At 41.1% G+C, this 17688-nt stretch overlaps 1 protein-coding gene and 1 pseudogene across 2 annotated transcripts in view; both read right to left on the reverse strand.

Moving 5' to 3' along the window:
• The window catches only part of NRIP1 (nuclear receptor interacting protein 1), a 176230-nt gene that overhangs the window by 12352 nt on the left and 146190 nt on the right, over positions 1–17688 (reverse strand). The window lies entirely within an intron of this gene.
• On the reverse strand, positions 13202–13328 carry LOC115941658 (U2 spliceosomal RNA; annotated as a pseudogene).

Here is a 17688-nt window from a genome sequence, read left to right on the forward strand (position 1 = left end):
AAAAACAAAGAAGCTTTCAAACAGGCAAGTGTTACATATAAGCTGTCTTGTAAAATCGTAAGCACCAAAAACAAACATCTTAATGTTTAAGATTTCTGTTTTTAACTTCTATTTTTATTTTATTTTACAAAAAAAAGAGAGAGATTCTATTATTTCTAACATATTCTATTTCATGTGAGAATAAATAAACTTTTTGGGTCTAGGTCCACTCCTTAGGAGAAACATCAAGCACTTTTTAAAAGCTGGGTGCCCAAACCCTCATCTCCTACCTCTCCAAACAATCACTTTTTTCTCCATGCTTTATTGACAATGAAGTCTAGATCCATAGTTAAACATATGCACACAGAGATACATCTCTGTATATATTAGCATGAATTCATGTTATATGTGTGTGTGTGTGTAATTTTTATCTGCTTGGTTTAGGGCCCAAGTATCTATTCATTTTTCAGAAAACTTTAGGAAGTATTTATTTTTGGAAAGGCATGTAGAACAACACACCACAATCTGGGTTAGCCAAATTTTGAAGTAGCCAATGGCCCTATATGGAAAGTGGCTAACCTATTAGCACAGATTACATAAGCGTGTTTATTGTACTAACTTGCACTTTTCTGTAGGTTTTTAAATTCTTTTTTTTTTTTTTTAAAGATTTTATTTATTTGACAGAGAGAGACACAGCGAGAGAGGGAACACAAGCAACAAGCAGGGGGAGTGGGAGAGGGAGAAGCAGGCTTCCCACCAAGCAGGGAGCCCGATGCGGGCTCGATCCCAGGACCCTGGGATCATGACCTGAGCCGAAGGCAGACGCTTAACGACTGAGCCACCCAGGCGCCCCTGTAGGTTTTTAAATTCTTTTTTTTTTTTTTAAGATTTTATTTATTTATTTATTTGAGAGAGAGAGAGAAACAGCATGAGAGGGGAGAGGGTCAGAGGGAGAAGCAGGCTCCCCGCTGAGCCGGGAGCCCGATGTGGGACTCGATCCCAGGACTCCGGGACCATGACCTGAGCCGAAGGCAGTCGCTTAACCAACTGAGGCACCCAGGCGCCCTGTAGGTTTTTAAATTCTTAAAGTAAGAAGTTGGAGGGAAAAGACATGTAGAAACATTTCCGATTACATGCCTTCTGCTTTAGTTTACTCTTTCTAATCCCAGCTGATAAATGTTTCATACACATTTTTGCTTTTCAAGCAGTGGTATCCTCACAGGACCATGTTATGATCTTTCCATCCTTTGCATGGTTTCATGGCTCTCAAAAAATGATGTCACATAATAAGCAAACTAACCACTAGTGACACTAAAATGAGAAAAGCGTCCTTGGCATGGCTCAAAAAGCCATATGTATAATTTTTAAATCTGTGCTTTAATTTCTGGTTCAGTGAGAGAGATGGCTACTTGTGTGATTGCTCCCCCAACAAGTACCTGTTGGTCTTATCATGAATGAGAATCACAGCCCTGCTCTCTGGTTCTCAGAGGCAGAGTCCTCTCCAACCTGATCTGTCTCCTCTGACAAGGTGACAGATTTTAGCTTGTCCAAGAAAAGATAACTCCCAATGCTCCTTGCTTAGAAAAACAAAACAAAACACAATACACATTCTCCTTCCAAGGAGATGTTGAAAGAAGACTGGAGTAAAATGCAGTATGTAAAGAGCTTTCATTTTCAGCTGGGTCTCCCTTTAGTTTTGATGGCAAGTACAAGCCTGGTTTGAGTGATGGTAGCAACAGGATGGATGTCCCCATCTTGCTCACCTCACTTATTTTGACAATAGCTTCTTTTCAGTGATGAGAAATCAGTTCTACTCTCCTCCGTGTACTTAACAAAAATATGGGTTGTTTGTTGGTAGGGTGTTCACATTTTTTTGTGATCCAGAATGCTAAAGCTTAGGGGATAGGAAAAATGTGGAGAAACAGATTTTACCAGGGGGTGTGGGGGGTGGGGTGGGGAGGAATCAACAGTAATGCAGCTACCCTAATTTGAATAGAATAAAGCCAGTACTTGTACTTCTTGGTCCATTCAAATGCCTTTCTGGCATACCTGAGTTCTCGCAGTTTCTGAGAATCTAAATTAGAGACAAGAAAATTTTGTAATTGTTTTAGAACTCAAAACTGCTATGCAGGATTGAGTTGAAGTATCAGAGAGGTCCTTGTGGAAGAGGAAGGAAGTGAGGGGTATTTTGTTAAGCCAGTTATCAGCTGCATAGCCAAATTTTCAAGATTAAATTTTAGCTCCTCAAATGAAAAAAGAACAAAACCACTTTCTCCTGATTCAGAAAAAGTTGTTTAAATGTAAGAAAAACTTTAACTTGTGAGTGGATAAGATATGCAGTTATTAAATCTTTACAATTGTATTAGTATTCTCCACTAAGAATATGTAAAATATATGCATACGTATATACATTTGGTTTCAAACTTAAAATCTAAAGGCAATCTTTGCACCCTCTCTATTTATATCTTCTGTAAATTTCATATGACATATAATATTTATTCAGATTATTTTCTCTTATTCAATCTCCAGTGAAGAAAAATACAATTTTCTTCCTGAGGAAGCAGAGATTTCACAGTGGCTTTAATAAAATCAATCAGTTTCACCACTAGATATAGAATATTTCCCTTGGGGTCACCAAAAGCTGAAGTTGATTTGTCTTCATCAAAGCAGACAAGTTGTTAAATGAAAGAATCATTATAAGAATACTCCCCACTAACTGAACTAAGAGAGAGGAATGAATGAAAGGAACTTGACATACAAACACCCATGTATTCCTTTTCTCCTCCTCTCTCCCTTGCCCTGCTTTCCCCCCAGTACCATCTGCAGAGGTGGCCATACTGAGAAGGCACCTCAAATCTGTTGAGAGATACTGAAACTTGAAAGGAAAGGAAATCTAAAAGTACAAATATAACACATTGAACATCTTACGGCCTTAAGATTTCATGTTATTGCCTTAAGGTTCCTTTGTCTCCTTTCCCTGTGTCACGTTCTCTGTCACTAGCTGTGGGCCTGGTTCTCTCTCACACATGCTCACCCAGAGGGGCACACACATTGATACCTTGTGGGGATTTCTTATTTAAAGCCATTCCTTCTCCAAACTGATCAAGACCTGGATCTATGAAACGAGCACTTCCTGACATTTAAAATAAACAATCTGGGAGAGCAATTTAAACGAATATGAGGAATCTACCAAAACTTAATAACAAGGGGACACATAAGGAGGATGCAAAAGCAGGAAGCTTTCTTTTAGCACTTCCTCGTGTCAGAAACAGAAGTGGCAAGTACGGCATACTCATGAAAAACTTTTAAAATGTAATAGTTTCAGTTTCAAACTTCGTCCCAAGACATGTAGGCACAACAACATTAATATAGATCTTTATTCTGTATACTGAACATAAACACTCTACCAGAAGTCTTAAGATATTTCCTGAATAAAAAATATTTTTTCTCCCTTAAGGCTAAGCCCTATGGGTAAGCAGAAAACTTGTAAAACCGGTTCTACCAGCAAACTATAAAAACTTCATGCCCTATTTACCACATTAGAAGAAAGCAACGTTCTCCTTTTTTTCTCATTCTTGTTTTAGCCTGAACACATGGCTTTCTCTGAAGCTATGCCAGGTTCAGATCAGATACTATTAGGGCAGTGATGACTGTGGGTTATTGCACACACTCCCCCTCATGGCTTCTCCTTTGAGATCCCTTTAAAGTTTCTATCGGGTCCTGTATTCGTGCGAATGTGTATGTGGGAGCACCTCTGGAGGATATTAAGTAGTTGTATCATCGATAAATGTCTCGGCGATGCTTATCTCTCTCTTTCTTTGGATTCTAGCATTCAAGACTTTTGAGATGACCTACTAAGATAAAGATTTAAGTGACAAGTGTTAAAGAGAAAAGACACAATTTGACTGGAAAAGATTTAAGAAGAAAACACAGAGGTTACTTTCTGCAGTGTCCAGGGTGAACATTCAGCAGTGCTTCTTTTAGAACCCTTGCTGGATTCTTTGTGTTTAATTCACTGTAATGATTAGCAAATCAAACACGAAGAACTGAGAATTCATTAGCTCGTGATATCCAGTGAGTTCTGCATACTCAATAAAGGTTTTGTGTAGTTAAAAAAATGGGGGGGAGGGGGGATTTTTCTGGTTCTATTTTTTTGACATTTTTATTCCCCTCTCATTTCTAAGCATGTGTAAACATCTCTGTAGTACAACTCTTGCCTCCACAACTGCGTCCTCCAGCCTTGACCTACCTCTCTTTCATTCTTCTCTCCTGTTCTCCTAACCTCCCCCTCCCCATCAAATATCTGATGGAGAGAGGGAATAAAGTCAGGGCTTGATAATGCTCAGTCTCATCACCAACCCAGGCTTGAGTGCTCTTGAAGTTTTCCCTAGTAAAATCAAGTAGCCATCCATATCAACCAAGCAGGCTAACCTACTGAAGTAAATATCCTGAAAACATAATGGCTGAAATAAAATAGAAGTGGATTTATCTCTCAAGTAATAATCTGAGTGAGGGGGCAGTGAAGGGGTTCTGCTCCACTCAGTCATTCAGGAACCAACCCAGAATGAGGGTGGTCCTTCCACGGTCAACCCATGGCTTCTAAGGTTTGTCTTATCATCACTATTTCAGCTGTGAGAAAGACAAATGAGCTATAGGAGTGAGCTCGCAAATTTTCAAGGCAAAGCTTGAAGGGCATCTATCACGTTTGCTCATACTTCATTGGAGAGAGCTTAGTCTTATGGCCACAACTAGCTGCCAAGGGAGTGGGAAAATATAGTCCATGCCTGGGCAGCTTTGTCTCAGTTATGACTCTTACTATGGAAGCAGTGGAACACAGAGTTGGGTGGACAACTTGCAATCTCCACCCTAGCCTCTAAACCTTTTCATGTCTTAAGATCCATGAGGATACAATAAAGGTTCAAGGATCAATTGTCCTGGATCCTTTGGAGAACAAACTATTCCTATGGCTTACATTAGTCATCCACAGTGGAAATGTATTTGCTTGATGAAATGTTAGGGTTCTTTTATGAATTATTATACACATATGTGTTATGAGAATAAAATGAGAGAATTTTAAAAACTGGAAAAGTTAAGTGTTATATACTACAGTGTTAGAAATTAAATTGTTCTTTCATTGTTCAAATCTAAGAAGGAGTTTGACCCTATGAAACCAGTCAGTGCCCAACATTTCCATAATCAAATATAATGACTAGCCAGTATGAAGCTGACTTCAATCATCCAATGTCATAGCTCTAAGAACATCAAAACTGACTAGCATTTTGGTAGTGTCACTGAGTTTGGAAGACCAATGAAGTTTGAAGGCAAAATATAGTGTGGAATCCTAGAGAATGTTAAGACCACCAGTGAATGAACCCTGGATACAGAACATTCAGAAGAAGACTTAAGTTTTGTCCAGGGAGTACAGACAAATCAAAGTAGGAGGATAAACAAGAAACAGAGCAACAGAGCAAGCCCCCTTCACTGGGACCACACAAAAATGCAGATCATAGTAGAATATAATATATTGGCTAGACCCAGTTTTTAAGAACACTATAATAAGGATACAGAACTCTATGACCAATCCCGCATAACAGCCCTGATCAATACTCTGATATGTCATGTAAAGAGAACAGCTAAGGTTAGGTAATGGAGGTCCCTTGACCCATTGACCTTGTTCCGGCATTAGAGAGTCAACATTTTGCCATTAAATGTCAGATCAATTCCCAATGATTTAAACATTACCCAGAAGTCTCTGGCTTCCTGGAATCTTTCATTTAAAAAAAACCTCCAAACACTACCATTTTCAAGAGTCTAAGGAATTATTATTTACTACATGAACTTAATCCATCTTTTTAGCATTCTTGTCTTAATTGGTTGCCAGTATTTATAAAGCAGAGCCTCTGATTAAAAAAATACTATATTATTATTATTTTCAGTGTATGTTTATACCTATTTTTTTATGTCCAAGGAATAATTTTTCTCTCTGGTAGTCTCATAAACAACTTACCACAGACTGATCATTTTCTCATACAGCCTTTTCCAGAATTATTCTTATATTACAATTATGTATGAAAAGGTTTTTCTCCTTTTGGATCAGGTATGCCCCATGTTTAATTTATCCTTTATCCCATATAATACCTTGCATTTGGTAGACGTTCAATACAACAATTAGTAAAATTTTGGCCCAACTGTATCTTCCTCAATTCAAGGTGGTAGGAGGTAAAAGGGAAGACCATCCATATGGCTACCATAAAGTTATAGGGAACCTCTTAATTTTCCTCTCAGGAGTAAAGTGGATCGGTCTCTCTGGCCCTCGACAAGAAGAATCAAATCTAGTTTTCTCATAGGCCACAAAATGTCGGAGCGTCTCTGGGAGCATGCCCTCTGCCCATGTCCTCGATAAACAGGCATTAAGCAGTGATCATTCCTAACTTGCTCTTTCCTATCTCAGAGATCACCAGAAGACCCCTGTGTCCAGAGATTGACATATCTTTTTGATGGCCGTGATACATGTCATTTGACTGACCGATTGAATAAATAAATGAGGCAACAATTGCCATCCCTAGATACCAACCAATATCCCACTGGCATCTGCCTGCTTGATGGCGTTCCTTCCGTTAGGTGCGACACACCGTAATCTAAAATAGCACCTAATTTAGATGCTAGTTCACTTTCGGGGCTGCTGGCGAAAAGAAGGGAGAAGACTGCAGCTCCCTCGGTGCCCAGCCTCCCACTTCCATGGTGCCCCGCTGTACAACGATTGCTGTCTTGCCTGACGAAGTTCCACTAAGGGCTCCGGAGCGCCTGGCGCTTGTGAGGATACTCGACTAAATTTAATCACCACAAGTTGACTTATTCTTGCCAGCTGGGCACATCAAACCAAAGAAATAATAGCAGACAAAGAGAGGGGATCTATTTTACCTAACTGAATGGAGGAAGAAAACAAAGAAGAGGGCTTTTTCGCTGGTGTGATTTTCCAGTCTCTTCTTCAGTGTTAGTGCCAATTCAAATGTGCATGCCAAAAGAGGCAATATTGCCAGGGACGATAGACGACTGCAGAGACTCCATCAGCCTTTGGCTGCCTCTGGAGGTAAGGTCTTAGCTTTTCAGCTGAGTTGGGATTGTGGGGGTGTAGTTAGCATCGGCAAAGGCCACTTACCGCACACCGCTCTCGGTTAACCTACGGAGGGGCCGGGGCAGCTGGGAAATGGGGCGGAGGGGGGCGGGGGAGAGGCTTGGCTACCCTTGGAAGCGCTCAGACTCTCCCACCTGCAGCGGGGGTTAGTGGGCCTGGTTTAGGAGAGTCTTCACTGCAGACAACTCACATACTGAATTATTTATCACTGACTCTCTGGGTTGTGCTTAACACTCTATTCTTCTCCCATCGCCTTAAGGTACAGAAAATTAAAAAAAAAAAAAAAAGGAAATTACTTTTAAAAAATAGAATTATCATCACTTCCCTGAATCGAGCCACCTAGAATTTGCTGTAGCCCATCATTGAGAATAGTGGCATAAACCTTTATTTATTTATTTATTTTTAAGTTTCACAAGTGCAATATATCTTATTTGCATTGTAATGTTTTCCATTGCAGGGGTAGCTGGTGGACAAGATCCAGTCCTTTATTTATTTCCTTTCTAGATGATGACAAAGGTAAGTGCCAATGAGGCAGTATTACTTATTTCATGATGACAGTCATGCTTTGCTTGGTGACCTGTGACCTCCTTCCTCAGGGGATCTTGAGGTTAACATGACTGTACTTGGGACATCTACCCAGGAAGGAATGCATTCAAGACTAGAAAATGTGGGAGAAATTTAGCGAATCAATAGGGCTTACTGAACAGAGAAAAAACTGGGTGATTTTGCCCACCAAAACCTGGGACTGATAGTTATTTGCAGCCCACAGGTCTGCAACTTTATTTATTTATTCTTTCTAAGATTTTATTTATTCATTTGAGAGAGAGAGAGAGAGAGAGCACACAAGCAGGGGGAGAGGCAGAGGGAGAGGGAGAAGTAGGCTAGGAGCCAGCCAGGAGCCTGATGTGGGGCTCCATCCCAGGACCCCGAGATCATGACCTGAGCTGAAGGTAGATGCCCAACCATCTGAGCCACCCAGGCGCCCCAGGTTTGCAACTTTAATCGCCTATTCAGGCATCCTCACATCAGTGCAGTCCCTTGCTCAAATATTAATCGCCAGGGGCCGGTGGAGGGGTAAAAGGACCAAAGGAGGTGGTAAAGGAGAAGTAAATTAGTTTAAAGCAGCTGAGAGTGGTTGAGGAGTTGGGTGGGTAAACATCTGTGATGGGATGGGAGTCAAATACAGCTGTTAGCACTTGAACCAGACAGTGACCCTGGACCCTCTGCTTCCAGGCCAAGCACACAGCCTCGGGCCAGACAGCCATCACGCTCTCCCTCCCCTCCAGCTGGCTCCGTCAGAGGGTCTCAGGCAGGATCCTACAGTCACCTCTCCCTTGCTTGTTGGGACCAGGAAGCAAGAAAATTGTGACTCACCCCCCTCCAAACTTGCCACATCCAGCTCAGTACCAACTCCCGTGCTGGGCAGGCACACTGGGAGGGTCCCTTCTGTATAGGAAAAGAAGGACAGAATGTTGGAAGGGAACTCTCCTTGACAGATGGGAATGAGAGTGCTGTGAGTAACTAACTGGAGGCAATAAAGGTGTTAGCAAACAGCAGGAGGGAAGAGTGGGCCCGAGGAAGACTGGCTCTCCAGCAGGCTCCGTGTGTTTTTCAAGTGCCAGGGAGAACAGCCTCTCTAGGCATGGGTATTAACAGCATGTGGCTCTGGCAGATTCACCACGTACTCATTGACTTTCTCTGTATCACAAGCATTGGCTGGGTCCCCTCCAACTGAGGGGGCTTGAGGGGCTACCGTTACTTTGTCACCTTCATTTCTAATGCCTTCCCCCCACCACCCATCGCTCCTTTCTTTGTCCCAGTTCTTTTGTTCTCCTCCCTGTCCCTTATGCCTCTTTACCTGATATTCCTCTTTTCCTTTGGGATTTCTGTCTATTCTTAAGGAGAGCCTCATCATCAGTGTCAAGCCCAGCATGATATGCCAATTACCCCCAAGTCACAGTCATCTGGAGCTATCCTCCATGTTAAGAAAACTCAGCTGTTGCTGAGAATTGTATGTCTATACAGTGCTTAAACATGCATCGTAGCAAGGATTCTCGAACCGAAAGTGTTCTAACAGAACAGTCTTGGATGTTTATCACCTCCTCCCAACTACCTTCCATTTTACAACCACGCAAATTATGGCTGGAAAAGTTAAATGAGTTCCTAAGATTATACCATCAATAGAGTAAAGAGGTCACTAGGACCCAGGCCTCTTGACTCCCGATCCAGTGATTTTTTCCATTTTATGAATTTTAATGTAACAATCTCGACCCCTTTGCTGCATATGGAAATAGTCCTTCCCCCCAGTCATGTTTGAATCCCTCCACCACTAAAACAAGTACAGCTAATGAATCAGGGATGCTTTTTGTTCTCCTATTAATTGTCTGACCTTAAGGAAATCACTCACCTCCCTGGTTCTCACTATTCTCCTTCACAACTGAGCAGGCTAGAAAGATCGTTGAGGGTTGCTTCTCACTCCAAGATGCGATGACACTTCAGGCTTCACTTATTTCTCCCGAATACCTGTCATTTCTAGGTAAATAGAGTTCTCAATTCTTTCTGCTAAAAGAGGTTAAGTAAATAAAAAGGAAAGTTCGGGCCATGCTTTTGGCCTAAATTATAACTTTGTGACCAGAGATGAAGGAAGTTAATAGCAATAAGAAAGCTTCCAGGGTCTACCATTTACAATTTAAATACTTTACTTGAAAGGTTAAAAGTTCAAAGTTGAGTCATAGTCTGAGGTGGCTCTGCTCTTTCTTTTTAATTATCTGAGGTCAGGAAGTTAATAATACCAGAAATCCCCAGTGGAGACCTCTTGTGCACTGTGTGAACTTTAAACTTGCTCTTTTTTTTTTTTTTAAGGGTAAAAAGTTCAGTAGAAACACAGTGGACTTTTCCTCTTAGCCTCCACCCATTCATCCCCCAAGGTCAAAAGTTGAACTGTAAAACAGAAACCCTTGTTCTCTGATCCACATTTAAACAGATCACTTATTAAAAAGTAAACATTCCAAATGCAAGCAAGATCCAAAGTGAATCTGGTCAATAAAAATGAAAATATTGTAATAAAATGAGTGTTTGATCTTTATCACTTGCCTTGGAACTGAACATCAGAATGTATTTTCTTATGTTTTGAATCTCAGAGAAAGCAGTCACAAAAGCTCTCTCCTCACCCACCTCTGCCCTGAGATTGGCATATCTGGAAAAGATAAACCTAAGACATTTTTACATAGTTGTGTTTACAGTCTTATCTTAAGGCATTTTCTGCAACTGATTCTACACCATTTGTGTTTATTTATTTGTTGTGCTCAAACAGGAGTTCAAGAACCACAAAATGTGGCTTAAATCAGAGCACTTTAAAGGACTGTGGAGTTAAGAGATATTTGTGAAACATGGTGGGGGGATGTGGAGAGAATAAAGAAATGGATGAATGAACCCAATGAACCTCATGGAAATAAGGAATGGAATATATTTGAGATATTCAAAGTGATAAAGCTCAAACATGAAGCCAAGAGGACGGCTATAGAGCTCTCTCTATATATTTAATAAAGGCAAGACTAGCTTTCTTGAAGTGATAGTGGCAAATTTAAGAAGTAAGAGTATTAACTGAATATTAACTCAATCCAGTCATCTTGCTTAGAACAACTCCCTGGACCAACATCAAATGAAGCTGTTATCACTTGCAACCCTTAAGTGTCCTTTTCTAATAGAGTAAATGAGATATGTGTCCATTTTTTCCAACATGTACCTATTGGGAATGTTTCTACTTGCTTAAGAAAAAGTCCCACCGGGCGCCTGGGTGGCTCAGTCGTTAAGCGTCTGCCTTCGGCTCAGGTCATGATCCCAGGGTCCTGGGATCGAGTCCCACATAGGGCTCCCTGCTCAGCAGGAAGCCTGCTTCTCGCTCTCCCACTCCCCCTGCTTGTGTTCCTGCTCTCGCTCTCTCTCTCTCTGTCAAATAAATAAAATCTTAAAAAAAAAAAAAGAAAAAAGAAAAAGAAAAAGTCCCACCAACATTTGTTCCAGAAAATTTTTAAGAAAGCACCTTTGTCACAATTTATCTATCCAAATGAGGGTAATACCATCTACTTTTTTCTACCTTAATAATTTTTGTAAAATTTAGTGAGAAAACTGCACAAAATGGTGAGAACCTTGAAATAAAGATATACAATAAACACATTCATCATAAATACTTTTTACTGCTGTTAGTTTTGACGATGTCAGTTCTTGGACTTTCTGATTAATTTTAATACAAATAAAAGCTAGAAGGTATGGCTTTGGAGAGAGGTCGTGACCTAGACTCATTTTCACGGCATCCTTTGGGACTCCTGGATGCAGCTGGCTGACCCAGACTCAGGAATGACACAGCCACAGGAAGGAAGTGGGGACAGCATACAAGGCTACTTCCTCTTGTTAGGGCTGCCCTCTCAACAGCTGTAAGGAAGGGTGGAAATTCCTTATGAGTCAAAGTGTGACTTCAAAGTGAGGGATAAAATTTGAGAGATGTGATCATATTGATTAGGATGTTGACCAAAGGACATCACTTCATTTAGGAGAGTGTTCAGGGAAAATCAGGTATTAAGTCAGATTAGGAGGCAAAGAGGATTTAAACACCACTGAGACTTTTGGACTAATATTACTTTCATGAGAATAACTTCTGGTTTCAGTTCATCTTATGAATATATTCCCATTAATATTTATGTTTCTGCCTCCTTGCCTTCCACATTCTGATCTCTCTTCCTAGAATAACCCTCTTGCCCTTGATCCCTGGAACCCTATACTCTACCTCAATACTGCTCTTCCTTCACGCCTCACCTCCTTTTCCCTTTCTGAATGTAAGTGTCCCTTCCACAGCAGTCTGTGCAAGGAGTATCATCAGAGTAACTATCTTACCACATTATAATGTTTGGTTAATTTTTCTGCCTCCAACAATAAGTTATCATCAACTTGAGGGAGAAAACTCCCATGTAATTCCCTGGGAGGCCCTTCTTCAGAAATATAGAATGAAAGTTGACAGGAACAGGATTCAGTAAATCCTTAATGGATGGCAAAGGTGAGCTGAAACTCAGCAGGGTGTACAAGAGAGTGAACTCAAACAGTCCTACCAGCTTTCTGGAATACTACTAGCTCAACAGTTCTCAACTTTGGCTGTGCTTTGATATCACCTGGGAGCTTTAAATTATCCTTGATGTCTGGGTCGCAGCCCTAGAAATTCTGATTTAATTGGACTGGGGTAGAGCTGGGCCATTAGGGTTTTTTTTTTTTTTTTTAAAGATTTTATTTATTCATTTGAGACACAGAGATAGAGAGAGAGAGAGCATGAGCAGTGGGAGAGGCAGAGGGAGAGTAAGAAGCAGACTCCCCGCTGAGTCAGGAGCCCGATGTGGGGCTTGATCCCAGAACCCTGGGATCTTGACCTGAGCTGAAGGCAGACGCTTAACCATCTGAGCCACCCAGGCGCCCCCCATTAGGGTTTTTTAACGCTCTCAAGTGATAACTGTGATGATGAGAACTTAAGGATGAGGACCACTGCACAGTAAGATGCTGTTAAGGGGAAATCACTTCTGGAGGTCACCTTTGGCATTGGGAGTTACAAATGGACTATCGGTTTAAGGACACCTTATTTTTCATAATTCTTTCGAGGAATAAGTTACTCTCCCCATCTGAACTGATTTGGCAACTCTTTATTATCCTCATGATAAAATCAAATGTCTTGGCCAGCCAACATATTACTCCAGGCTTTCATTAGATGATCACATCTTTTTCTTCTTCCTTCTTAATATCATGTGTGCAAAGTCATGCAGCACCATCATATAAAACTGCTTGCTATTGCTTGAGTGTGCCATATGAAACCCTTCTGTATCTTCCAAGGAATGTCTGTCTTCTTATTCCTACAGGTAATTCACACTCCATCTATTTAACATCTAGGGGGATTCTTGAGGTACTCATCACTAAGAAAAGAGAATAATAACTTCCCATAATATTTATTTCATATTCATCTCCAGAAGTTGGAGACCCAGTAGCCTGAAACCAATGCAGGCATTAGAGACGCCAGGCTAGGACAGGTGGCCCCAGGAAGAAGGGTTATAATCATGATTTCCTCGGTTATGTTAGAATTTTCTTGATAAAGAAATAGAAACAAAACATTCTAGTCATGTTATGTTTCAAAAATGCTAACTTTCTACACTTGATCTTAGCCAAAAGGCCGAGAAGCAATTAAAAATGCGAACTTTCTAGATGATTGCTTAGCCCTGAGCCATATCACTTTCCATTTTTCTTCCCACTGGCCTTGGGTTTTTCTTCATAGAATCATAATCAGTATAAAAGCATTTGCTCCTCCTCTCCCAATTTGGGGTCCAGCTGAAAATTAATTATGGGTTCATAGTTTGTTAGAGCCAGAAAGAATTTCAGGGATCAGCTCATCCAATGCTTCCGTTTTGCAGACCTAGAAGCACTTGGGAAAAGTTTGTGGAATGGATTGTCTTTGCCAGTTACCCTTATAACTAGATAGTTCTAAGCCTCATCAGCACAGGAGGACCAATGAGGGAACAGCAATCTTAACACCTAAATTATCTAGGAACACAAGTTCCCTTGTACGGTCTTCTCTATTTCCAAAAAGTCCTGGGGGGAGCTCATGTATGCTCAGAAACAAGTCAGTTGATGTTCTTTGTCCCTGGCCCCTTCCTCAATGCCTCACAGGTCCCTGCTCTGGGCCTCTCTCTAAGAAGAGTCCCTCCTGTGTATTTCCATTTTCTGTGGAAGAGCTCCAATGTTGCTGCACAAGAGTCTTCTCTGGGTGGGTGGGTGGGTGGGTAGAGGATTGAGGGAATGAGGGAAAGGGATGGGGGCGGGGAGGTGTTGAAAAACATAAGAATATACTCTCCATCAGCTTCTGAGCCATACTTTGTTATAGGTGGGCTGGAACACTAAGCTGGTGCCCTAGAATTTGGCTCTAAAATCACATCTGGGGACAACTGGTGGTTAAGCATCTGCCTTCAGCTCAGGTCATGATCCCAAGGTCCTGGATCGAGTCCCGCATCAGGCTTCTTGTTCAGTGGGGAGCTTGCTTCTCCCTCTGCCTGCCACTCCCCCTGCTTGTGCTCTCTCTCTCTCTGACAAATAAATACATTTTAAAAAAAAGAAACAAAGAGGGCGCCTGGGTGGCTCAGTTGGTTAAGCGACTGCCTTCGGCTCAGGTCATGATCCTGGAGTCCCGGGATCGAGTCCCGCATCGGGCTCCCTGCTCGGCAGGGAGTCTGCTTCTCCCTCTGACCCTCACCCCTCTCATGCTCTCTCTCTCTACCTCATTCTCTCTCTCAAATAAATAAATAAAATCTTAAAAAAAAAAAAAGAAACAAAGAAAGAAATGTCAAATACCTTTTAAAAAAATAAAAATAAAAATAAAATCACATCTGGATTCCAAACTTGTCCCTGCTGCTTACTATGTTTTTGTCTTTCAGCAAGATATGAAAAATTTCTGAACCTGAATTTCTTTTTTTTTTAAAGATTTTATTTATTTATTTAACACAGAGAAAGAGAGAGAGATCATAAGTGGGGGTGGGGGCAGAGGGAGAGGGAGAAGCAGGCTCCCCGCTGAGCAGGGAGCCCGATGCGGGGCTCGATCCCAGGACCCTGGGACCATGACCTGAGCCGAAGGCAGACGCTTCACCGACTGACCTTCTATTTTTATCTTCTTTAATATGGCAGCGATAATAATAATTTCTTCCTCATAAGATTATTTGAGTATTAAATGGAATACTTTATCTATATATTAATCTATCAGGTGCTCAGTATAGTGACAGAAGTTGGTAAGCACTGAGCAAATGGTAGAGATGTTATTATTTTTATCTTCATCATTCTTATCACTACCACTGTAGTGTTTCACTGAAATAGCTTCTTCTGCTTCTGCTCCTAACCCCTCTTTCTAAATCTTTTTTTTTTTTTTTTTTTAAGTAGGCTCCATGCCCAATGTGGAGCTTGAACTCACGACCCCGAGTTCAAGAGTCCCGTGCTCTACTGACTGAGATAACCAGGCGCCCCTCCTACCCTCTTTCTGTTGGGCCTTAATGGCAGTTGCTGGGGCCAGCTGGGGGGACACAAAGGCTCTCTAGCCTCTTCATTCCCCCTTTACCCTCTTTTTGGCATCTGTACACAAAACTCCTTTTTTTCTCATTTTCCCTATGCCAGACAGTTTGGTTACCAATCTGTACAAACAGTTCCTCACAAAACCAAATTTTAATCCTATTAGAGCATCAACTAGGACATCTCAGTTGTTTTACTAGCAAAGCCAATCTGTACTTCTGAAATAATGGAAGTTGCAGTTGCCAGTTTTCACTAGAGGGAAAAAAAAGTACACGTTTTGGTGCCAGATTTTCCTCAGAGTAGCACTCTCCTCTAGAGTAATAAAGCTCCAGCTAGACACATGGTTGCCTGGAGATAATATTTCACACATTCAACCATGCAGATGAGAACAACATCCTGGAAGTGAGCAGAGCAAGAAGATGGAAAGAACCCGAGGCCTTGAGTAACTCTCTGCCAATCCACCCAGTAACCCTGAAATGTCTGGACTGTTTGAGCCACTGTATTAAGACATTTCTGCTCTCCTTATAGTCTGACATACCAAGTAGGATAGTTTCTAAACATTGCATAAAGAAATGATGTTCAGACATTAATGCAAACCCCAAATACAATGTCTCATTAAAATATTAATATTGGTTATAGGCTCACAAAGGTGTTGGGGAAACAAACATCTTCCCATTCCCAATATAGGAGCTTAAAAGTTGGTATTGCCAAAGATTTCAAGATCGCTTACCCAGCCAAGCATTAAACATGTGTGGTCACCTTCTTTTTTTTTTTTTTTTAAAGATTTTATTTATTTATTTGACAGAGAGAGACATAGCGAGAGCAGGAACACAAGCAGGGGGAGTGGGAGAGGGAGAAGCAGGCTTCCCGCAGAGCAGGGAGCCCAATGTGGGACTCGATCCCAGGACCCCCGAAGGCAGACGCTTAACAACTGAGCCACCCAGGCACCCGTGTGGTCACCTTCTTATTATTAATTGAAGTAGAAAAAAACGATGTCAAGGCAGGGAAATTATGTTCTTTATATAAACAACTTACGTGAACAATCATTCAAGTTACTTTTTAACTGCAAATAGGTACAGTTTAATTCACCCTTCAAGCAAATTAGGGGTCCTTTGATTATCAGACAAGCAAGCTCTATACGAAAAGCATTAGGGAGATTGCCCAAGAGATTTTGGTCTCATAGTCCCAAGCACAGGGAAGAGAATTCATGTAATCAGCTCTGGGGCAAGACTGGGCAGCCCTAGCTTAGTTCAAACATCTAAACCAGTTGTGGGATTAGCCTAGACCAGTAGCCCAGACTGACAGCTTTGGTTTTTAATATTTTCATATTATATATTTTTACATTATAGACATTTAATTGTATATATTTGACTTGATTATATATAATTTATAAATCAGAGTCCATGGATTATTCTCATAATAACTGGCTCATCCAGAGAATGAGTTTTAGAACTCAAATACATCTGTATGAGCAGCCAGACTCTCAAAACCCTGTTCTCTCATGCTAATCATGCTGGACTAAAGATTGACCCTCAAGACCGAGGACACCAGACTCCATGTAACCAAAGATTCCATGCTAACAGAGAGTAGGTTAAAAATAGACACAGGTAGCTCCTTTCTATAAGCTTCTAGGCCTCCAAAGGGCAAAAGTCCTGATTTGATGCCAAAATACGTATTTTCCTTATCAGAAAGAACTACTAAGTCAAAGGACTTGCCCAGGAGTACATGGTCAGCATGGAGCAGAGGAGGACTGTCCTCATATCACCCAAATAATGATTTAAGCCTATCTTCTCACTCATGATGAAATCAAGATGTTATGAGATAAGCTGTTTAGAATAACTTACTATCTACCAATACTGTAAATAATGCCTTCCCATGCATTACTTTTGTTTTCATGTCTTCTAAGTTTAAAAACTTCTGCCAAATTTTCTTGACCATGTCCTGTGTTTGATAATGTTGTGAGGTATATCTGATTTCCTTTTCACATTTGTACCAAATGACTTTCCTTTCTCACCATGACATTGTTCTATCCTCCATTTAAGATGTCAGCTTTGTGACAGGTGGTATTTGATATTGTGGCTAATCTAACATCCACTGAATCAAGGGGAATAACACATTACTAACAGTTGTTACACATTTATAATGTGTCAGGCACCTTCTAGGCATGTTATGTTTATTAACTCCTAATGTACACAATACATTAATTATCGTAACAACCTTGAAGAATGGATAGTTTTATTACTCCCATTTTAGAAATAAGAAAACTTAAGCTAAACAATTCAGCCAGCAGCATACCACTAAAAAGTATCAGGGACAAAATCGAAAACCAGATGATCTAGCACTGTGATACAAAAACTACCGGTGGGGGCGCCTGGGTGGCTCAGTCGTTAAGCGTCTGCCTTCGGCTCAGGTCATGATTTCAGGTCCCGGGATTGAGCCCCACAACGGGCTCCCTGCTCAGCGGGAAGCCTGCTTCTCCCTCTCCCACTCCCCCT

The sequence above is a fragment of the Leptonychotes weddellii genome, chromosome 1, assembly GCF_054177405.1.
Source record: "Leptonychotes weddellii isolate Sample4059 chromosome 1, ASM5417740v2, whole genome shotgun sequence".
NCBI classification, from domain to species: Eukaryota; Metazoa; Chordata; class Mammalia; order Carnivora; family Phocidae; genus Leptonychotes; species Leptonychotes weddellii.